This window comes from Muntiacus reevesi, chromosome X, assembly GCF_963930625.1.
Source record: "Muntiacus reevesi chromosome X, mMunRee1.1, whole genome shotgun sequence".
Classification (NCBI taxonomy): Eukaryota; Metazoa; Chordata; class Mammalia; order Artiodactyla; family Cervidae; genus Muntiacus; species Muntiacus reevesi.
The window spans coordinates 51,025,802-51,034,951 of NC_089271.1; the positions used below are offsets into that span (position 1 = coordinate 51,025,802).

General features: G+C 43.2%; 1 long non-coding RNA gene across 1 annotated transcript; it reads right to left on the bottom strand.

The window, feature by feature from the left end:
- Positions 1-4,103: 4,103 nt before the first annotated feature.
- On the bottom strand, positions 4,104-6,820 carry LOC136153872 (uncharacterized). The gene is made up of 3 exons (XR_010660458.1): positions 6,648-6,820; positions 5,244-5,298; positions 4,104-4,180 (listed from the first exon to the last, which is right to left on the bottom strand). It is a non-coding gene; the product is annotated as an uncharacterized lncRNA (long non-coding RNA).
- Between the last annotated feature and the right edge of the window lie 2,330 nt (positions 6,821-9,150).

Here is a 9,150-nt window from a genome sequence, read left to right on the forward strand (position 1 = left end):
TGCTTTGGAGGCTCACCCATGTAGCACCAGAAAGCAGACGTTCATCACTTTTCATCCATCTATGCTATTCCACCGTATGGCTACATACAGAATACTTTGTTTACCACTCTCCAGTTGACTGGAATCTCTCCATGTGTCAGAGCCCAGAGAGCTGCACACCCAAGGACAAGCAGGCCAGGAATTCCCTGGTGGTTCAGTGATTAAGAATGTGCCTGCAGTATTGTAAAGTACTCTCCAACTAATATAAATAATTTAAAAAAATTAAAAAGCAAATGTGACTGCCATATAAACTGAATGCACAGAAATCCATTGCATTCGTAGAAACTAATAACGAAAAATCAGAAAGAGTAATTAAGGAAACTATCCCATTCACCATTGCAATGAAAAGAATAAAATACTTAGGAATAAATGTACGAAAAGAAACAAGAGACCTGTATACAGAAAACTCTAAAAAAAATTGATGAAAGAAATCAAAGATGACCAAAAGAGATCAAGAAGTGTACCATGTTCTTGGATTGGAAGAATCAGTACACTGAAAATGACTCTACTACCCAAAGCAATCTGCAGATTCATTACAATCCCGATCGAACTACCAAATGTATTTTTCACACAACTAGAACAAATAATTTCTCAGTTTGTATGGAGACAGTAAGGACTCACTCACCAGTAAGTATTCACCCAAAGCAATCTTGAGAAAGAAGAATGGAACTGGAGGAATCAACCTTCCTGACTTCAGACTATACTACATATTATACTACAAAGCTACAGTCATCAAGACAGTCATCAAGACAGTATGGCAGAAAGACAGAAATGTAGATCAGTGGAACAAAATAGAGAACCCAGAGATAAATGCACACACCTATGCACAGGTTACCTTTGATAAAGGAGGCACAAATATACAATGGTGTAAACAAAGTCTCTTCAACACGTGATGCTGGGCGAAATGCTCAACTCCGTGTAAAAGAATGAACCTGCAGCACTTTCTAATACCACACAACAAAATAAACTCAAAATGGATTAAAGATCTAAACGTGAAACCAAAAACTGTAAAACTCTTAAGAGCAAACCATAGGCAGAATACTCTCTGACATAAATCACAGCAAGATCCTCTATGGCCCACCTCCCAGAGTAATGGAAATAAAAACACAAATAAAGAAAATAGACCAAATTTAGCTTAAATGCTTTCACACAATGAAGGAAACTGTAAGCACGGTGAAAAGACAGCCCTCAGAATGGGAGAAAATAATAGCAAATGAAACAACTGACAAAGAAGGAATCTCCAAAATATACAAGCAGCACATGCGGCTCAATACCAGAAAAACAAACAACCCCATAAAAAGGGGCCAGGAGATCTAAACAGACATTTTTCCAAAGACTTAGAGATGGCTACCAAACACATGAAGAGATGCTCAACATCACTCATTATTAGAAAACTGCAAATCAAAACCACAATGAAGTATCATCTCACACAGGTCAGAATGGCCATCATCAAAAAGTCTACAAACAATAAATGCTGGAGATGGTGTGGAGAAAAGGGAACCTTCTTCCGCTGTTGGTGGGAACGCAAACTGGTACAGCCACTATGGAGATCAGAGTGGCGATTCCTTAAAACACTGGGAACAGAACTGCCACACGACTGAGCAATCCCACTGCTGGGCACACACCTCGAGGAAACCAGAAGTGAACAGACACATGTAGCTCAATGTTCCCTGCAGCACTATTTACAACAGCTAGGACATGGAGCGAACCTAGACGTCCATTGGCAGATGAATGGATGAGGAAGTTGTGGTGCGTGTACACAATGGAACATTACTCAGCTATAAAAAGGAAGACGTTTGAATCAGTGCTAATGAGGTGGATGAACCTGGAGCCTGTTATGCAAAGAGAAGTCAGTCAGAAAGAGAAAGACAACACTTCTATTAATGCATATTTATGGAATTTAGAAAGGCGGTAGCAACGATTCTACATGCAGGGAAGCAAAGGGGACAGAGACGTACAGAACATACTTTTCAACCCGGTAAAAGAAGGCGAGGGTGGGATGATTTGAGAGAATAGCAGTGAAACATACACATCCCCATATGTAAAACAGATGACCAGTGCAAGTTCAATGCATGAAGCAGGGCACCCAAAGCCAGTGCTCTGGGACAACCCAGAGGGATAGGGTGGGGAGGGAGGTGGGATGGGAGTTCTGGAGGGGAGGACACATGTACACCTGCGGACGATTCATGTTGCTATATGGCAAAAGCCATCACAATATGGTATAGTAATTATCCTCTGATTAAAATAAATTAATCATTAAAAAAATAAAACAGAACCCACCTGCCAATGCAACGGGGCAGACGTTCGGTCCCTAGTTCAGGAAGATTCCATGTGTCCCAGGGAAACTAATACTGTGTGTAAGTACTGAACCCACCTGCGTCGACTTCTGAAGCCCTCGAGCCGAGAGTCCATGCTCCACAACAAGAGAAGTCTCTGAAATGAGAAGCGCATGCACCGCCACTAGAGAGTAGTCCTCCTTCTCCACAACTAGAGAAAGCCTCGTGCAGAAACAAAGACTCAGTGCAGCCAACAATAAATACATAAATAATAAGAAAGAAAAGCGGGCTAACCTTATGTATGTACATTTGAAAAATCCAATGGTAGATACCAAAGTAGGTGCATCTCTCTAGATTCTTTGAATGATCATATCTTGGGTGAAGCTTATAAAAATTACATCACAGGCTATATTAAAATTTTAGATCAGGTTCCCAGGCACTGCTTTTTCTAGAAAGCTACATTTCTCAGAGAATTGTTACTTAGGAACTTTAGTACCGGAATTGAGGCCTCCACCACATTCAAGGGAAGAAAGCAAAAGACATTAGGAAGAGACAGTTCAAGTCCTATGAGTTTATGAGTTGCCTGTGACCACTGGCTAGGAGGAACACACATCCCAGAGTCTCTTCACATTTCAGAAACTGAAACCTGTATTTCAACCACTTAGTTCAGTTCTTTAAGGGCACTGCTATCCCCTTAAACAAATACTTTGTGTGAAACACTTGGAAAATGTTGGAAAACATTTGGAAAACACTTGGAAAATGACCTTAACCCCATTCACTCCCAACCTCTTGCCACATGTCACAAGGAGTCTCTCACGATGATACTTCCTCACCTAGAAAGCCAATTCTCAGATAAAGAAAAGAATTCACACACGCACACAACTTGTGAAGAAATACTGAGATTTTAGAAACTGACCCACAACTAACCCATGGATCATCATTCTTTCCTCTCGTCTCCCTCCATCCACTCTGAGAAATGAATATTTGGCCATGCTGTCTGATTTGCCCACCAAGTTGCTCATACCACACACAGGATGTTGTTACAAGTGAGCCTAAACAAGGCATTGACACCAGCCAGCCCTACTGAAGTCGGCTACCTGGGGGCAGGGAGGTGGCCGGGGCAATAAAGTCATCATCTCATTTCCTTCATCACCCTACCCCGTTTCATTCCCTGCAGTCACTTGGCCCAAGCGAATAAATATCTCGCACCAAATCGCTGCTTAAATGACCACTGCCTCAAGTTTCCTTCATTATCTCACGCGGCTTCTGAGGCCAGGGAACAGACTTTACTTGAGATTAGTAAAGCTAGAGAGACAGCCCATTGGCCAGAGATTCTGTTTGGGAGGTGATGTCTCTCAATATACTCTATACGACCCCATGGACCAAGGCCCGCCAGGCTCCTCTGTCCAGGGGATTCTCCATGTGAGAATACTGGAGTGGATTGCCATGCCCTCCTCCAGGGAAATTTCCCGAACCAGGGATTGAACCCAGGTGTCCTAATTCCTTGCAGACAGATTCTCTACCGCTGAGCCACCGGGGAAACCCATGATGAACCTAGACCGCATATTAAAAAGCAGAGACGTCACTTTGCTGACAAAGTCTGCAGAGTCAAAACGATGGTTTTTCCAGTAGTTGTATACAGATGTGTGAGTTGGATCATTAGGAAGGCTGAGTGATGCTTTCGAATCGTGGTGCTAGAGAGATGATGCTTTAGAATCCCTCGGACAGTAAGGAGCACAATGCGGCCAATCCTAAAGGAAATGAATACTGAATACTCTGAATACTCACTGGAAGGACTGATGCTGAAGCTGCAATACTTTGGCCACCTGATGAGAATAGCTGACTCATTGGAAAACACCCTAGTGCTGGAAAAGATCGAAGGCAGGAGAAAGGGGAGACAGAGGGTGAGATGGTTAGATAGCATCAAGAACACAATGGACATTAATTTTGATCAAACTCAGGGAGATAGTGTCGGACAGAGGAGCCTGGCGTGCTGCAGGCCATGGGCTCGTTAATAGTCAGACATGACTGAGCGAATGAACAACCACCACCACCACTTTCCCTTTGGACTTCCCTAAGGTGCCACCACCCCATTCTCAGCGGGGCTAAGAAGCTTTGTGTGTGTGTCAGTGGTGAAGGCTGTGACTTATGTCTTCACACACCCAGCACCCCCTACTTAGGGTTGAGGGTGGGTCCTTAACACTCATCACTCCCTCCCAGAGCTCAGACCAGGGAGCCTTCTCACAACAGTCATGGAGCACCTACCCTGCTACAGAATGGGGAGTTGTAGGTCTTTTTACTTCTCCATGTGTTTTCTCCCTTTACATTCACTTCCATATTTCTTCCTTGAGTCACCAAATCCAACTCTGCTCATCCCCAACTGGTCCCTCTAAAAAGCTCCACCTGCATCTCTAGCACATCTCTAGTCCTACATGCACAGGGTGGGTGCATGTACCCCCTGCGCTATGGATCTTCTTTCTCCTTTCTCTTCGGAAACTCTAGACTCCCAGACATCACAAAAAGCACTCCAGATCGCCCACAAAGGGTTCGGTGCTGCTGGGGAGGCTCTGACTCTCATCCACAGCCTGGGTCAAAGCAGGACTGTGTTATAAGTGCCACAAGTCACTGCACTGCATCATGGGAGCCAAAGGAGCAAAGGTCTAAAAGTCCTAACACAGACATTTCCGTGGACAGAACACCAGTGTCTTCCTTGGGACCTGTGAGCTGTTGTCTGGTTTGGGCCTATGGCGTCACCGACCTTTTTCACAATGCTTGCAGGCTTAGCTAGCCTTCCATCAGGACCTCTCTACTCTGCACAGACCCCCACCTACGGTACCAACGATATTACTTCTCACTTCACTGCGCCGATTGGGTTTTCACCTGGCAGGGATACCAACACAACTTTTTTATGCTGAAACCTCAAGATACCCGAGGAGAACGAGTCTTCAGAAAGTCCAGTTTTCAATTATAACACAAAAACTGCCTATGTAAAAATGAAGATACAACAAATTACAATACTAATAAAATGTTATTTGGAACTTATCTAGAAAGTCACACTTCAGAGAAAAAAACTTAGTATGTGGTCTATTGCCTTCCAGGTTTTGTTCTCTGCATTTAAGAAAATTACGAGATGGGGGAGGTAATGTCTTCAGGATATTTTATCTGTTGCTCTGTCTGTTTATCATTATATTATATTATGGTGATGCTACTTTCTATAATGATGAGGGTCCTCCACTAATGTTGGTCAGAGGAATCACTGTTTAGACCTCGGTATGGTCCAGGAATGGTTCTCTGTGATGTGTGCATGCTGACATGACACCGCATGGCCTTTCACGCACTCAGGAGACACTGTCTTCAATCCATACTCAGATCCATAGTAATGTTTCATGTGGATGGACATGTTGATCTGCCTTTTGATCCAGAGTACACCAGACACTGCACTGTATTCAAGATTGCGGTCAGGTCCCACACCTGGCTGTTTCTCTCTGGCCTGGGCACCAATCTGACTCAGCTCTTGCCAGCTAGGTGACTTTGTGCAGATGCATTCACCCATTAACATCTTCGTGTCTCTGCTCCTCAGCTGACTAAAGGGATGACAGCATTACAGATGCTTACCTCACAGGGTTGCTAAGAGTACTCAAAGTATTCATTACGCGTACATGTACGGAGAGCTACGCCCGGTGCAGAAGGGGAGCTCTTCTTCCTGTGTCTCTTCACTTCTGTTTCCTCTTGTACTAGCAGCCCCCTGTCCCTGCCCCACGCGTTCACCTTCCCCACCCCTACTCTGCTCTCTCTCCCCTGTGTCCCTGTCCTCAGACTCTCCATCCCAAAACACAGCTGAACATCTCCTCATGATTTACCCCAGAAAATACCCATACCATCACCCTTGGATTAAACAATCATGAACATTAGCAGAAAATATAAGAAACACAATAAACGGGCAATGTAAAAACTACAGAAGAAATAAAGCATTCCTGATGAATGTCTGACTACTAATATTTTCATATCTTCATCAGATTCAGATCTTCAGAATTCAATATATGAGAATTAGATTTGATAAAACAATGGCAGATAAGGTAATGCAATGTGGTTCCTTAAATAAGACCTAACAAAATGGGGGCACATGGTGTGTTCATGGGTTGAGAAATTCAATATAATTAGGATGTCAGTAGTTCCCAGACACATCTATCAATTTCATACAATTCCAGTCAGAAATTCCAGCAGGACTTTTTTGTACATATAGACGAATTGATGATAAAATTTCTGTGGTAAGGCAAATGATCTAGAATAGATAATGATTCTGAAATACAACATTGGAGGAGTGACACTAACCTGAAATTTACTTTGCATCTTCAGCCAAAAGTTGTAAGCAACCATGTGTCTATGAAGGGATGAATGGATATTGAAAACATGGTGACACCAGTCAGAATGGCCACCATCAAAAAGTCTACAAACAACAAATGCTGGTTAGGGTGTGGAGGAAGGGCAACCTCTTACACAGTGGGTGGGAATGCAAACTGGTATAGCCACTAAGGAGAACAGTGTGGGATTCCTTTAAAAACTGGGAATAGACCTGCCATGTGACCCAGCAATCCCACTGCTGGGCATGCACCACGGGGAAACCAGAAGTGAAACAGACACATGGACCCCAATGTTCACCGCAGCACGGTTTACAATAGCTAGGACATGGAAGCAACCTAGATGCCCACTGGCACACGAACGGACAAGGATGTTGTGGTACATACACAATGGAATATTACTCATCTATAAAAAGGAACGCATTTGAGTCAGTTCTAATGAGGTGGATGAAGCCAGAGTCTATGACACAGAGTGAAGTAAGTCTGAAAGAGAAAGAGAAATACTGTATGTTAACACTTATATATGGAATCTAGAAAGACGGTCCCAATGACCTTATATGCAGGGCAGCAAAGGAGACACAGACGTAAAGAAGAGACTCTGGGACTCAGTGGGAGGAGTGGGTGAGATGATTTGAGAGAATAGCATTGAAACATGTATATGACCATAGGTAAAAGAGATGACCAGTGTTAAGCTCCATGCATGAAACAGTGCACTCAAAGCCGTGCCGGTACTCTGGGACAACCCAGAGGGAAAGGGTGGGGAGGGAGGTGGGAGGGGGGTTCAGGATGGTGGGGACACATGAATCACTATGGCTGATTCATGTTGATGTATGGAAAAAACATCACAATATTGTAAAGTAATTATCCTCCAATTAAAATAAATTAATTTGAAAAGAGAAAATGTGGTGATACACAGAATGGAATATTATTCAGTCACAAAGAAGAAAATTCTGCCTTTTGCAACAACATGAATGGACTTCAAAGGCTTTATGCTAAGTGAAAAAAGTGAAAGAGAGAAAGACATACATTGTATGCTCTCACTTATATACAGAACCTAAGAAAGTCAAACTTACAGAAATTTTCAAGAGTTTAAAATGGTGGTTTCCAGGGCCTGCGGAAAATGCTGAATACAGGGTACAAACTTCCAGGTATGAGAAAAATAAGTTATGCAGATCCAATGTATAGCATGGTGAGTATAATTAACAAAACTGTATAATACAGTGAAAGCTAAGAGGGTAGTTCTGAGATATTATTTCCTCAACAATTTTTAAAAAGGATTATCTGAGGGGATAGAGTGCCAACCCTGCTGTGGTAATCGTTTTGCCAAATATGTGCATATCAACTGATCACATTGGCGTCTTAAACTTACAGGTTATATGTCAATAATACCTCAAACAAGGTGGAAAAAATAAGAGAGTCCTAAGTGTGTCTGGTGGGAGAGCCCTCAAGCTGTATTCTGTGTCTCTCTGACATCTCCCCATCATTCTTGAACTTTCCCTTGTTACTGACATGACAAGGTGACCCAGGCTCATTTATCCTTTCCTTCCTCAGCCTGGGAACCCATCATTTAGTGGAGAAAGGGGTTCAGAAGCTAGGATCTGGGGACTGGTGAAATTATTGCCATTGGAATGTTGCTATTTCCAGTAACTTGGGAATATATGTGTGTACACAATCACACACACATACACATAGACACACATCTACAGCTATAAATCAGTCTAGCCACATATGCACACCTATCGAATACAAGAAGTTTGCATGGAGAACTTTAACTCCACTAGAATTCCTCAGAATTTTTTCTAGTTTACTTCAATTCCACATTGGAATTTCCCTTTTCCAAAAATGAAAGACGTGGCTCTCAGCATTCTTATGTATTTGCTGAGTTGATGAATCCCAATGCATATAAGTGATCCCTCCTCCACAGAAGGGTGCTCCTCACAATCTATGCAGAACCATCCCTTGTCCTTGACTTCCACACCTCACTCAACCTTGAATCCATGAAGCAGCTAGCCTCCTTCCCACCCAATCCCCAGGGATATCCTTCTTTCCACCTTGGGCTGTGACTCCCAAGGCAGGGATGCCCCTCTACAGATACACATGCCTTACCTGGAGACACCTAACGGTTTTAGGACTGCCTTGCTCAGGCACAAAAAAGGGAAGGGAAAGAAAGGGTAGGGACAGAAAAAGGTGAGTATGTCCTAATACAGTCAGCCAATCAACGTGAACTGCGCCAAACCCAAGCAATGTGATGAAGCCAGTCGTTTTTGCTTTTCTTTCTCATTGTCCTCCAACTTCCCTTCCTGCCTCTGTCCTTTGCCCCAGTTCCTTTTTCCTTCTTAAGTCCTGCCCTCCATCAAGAGTGCCAATGTTACGAGGCATGATTCCCACATTAAAACTGGTCTCTGTTGCTTGGCTGACATTCAGTGTGACATCCCTGCAGCTGGGACACTCAAACTCTCTCTCTCTCTCTCATGATG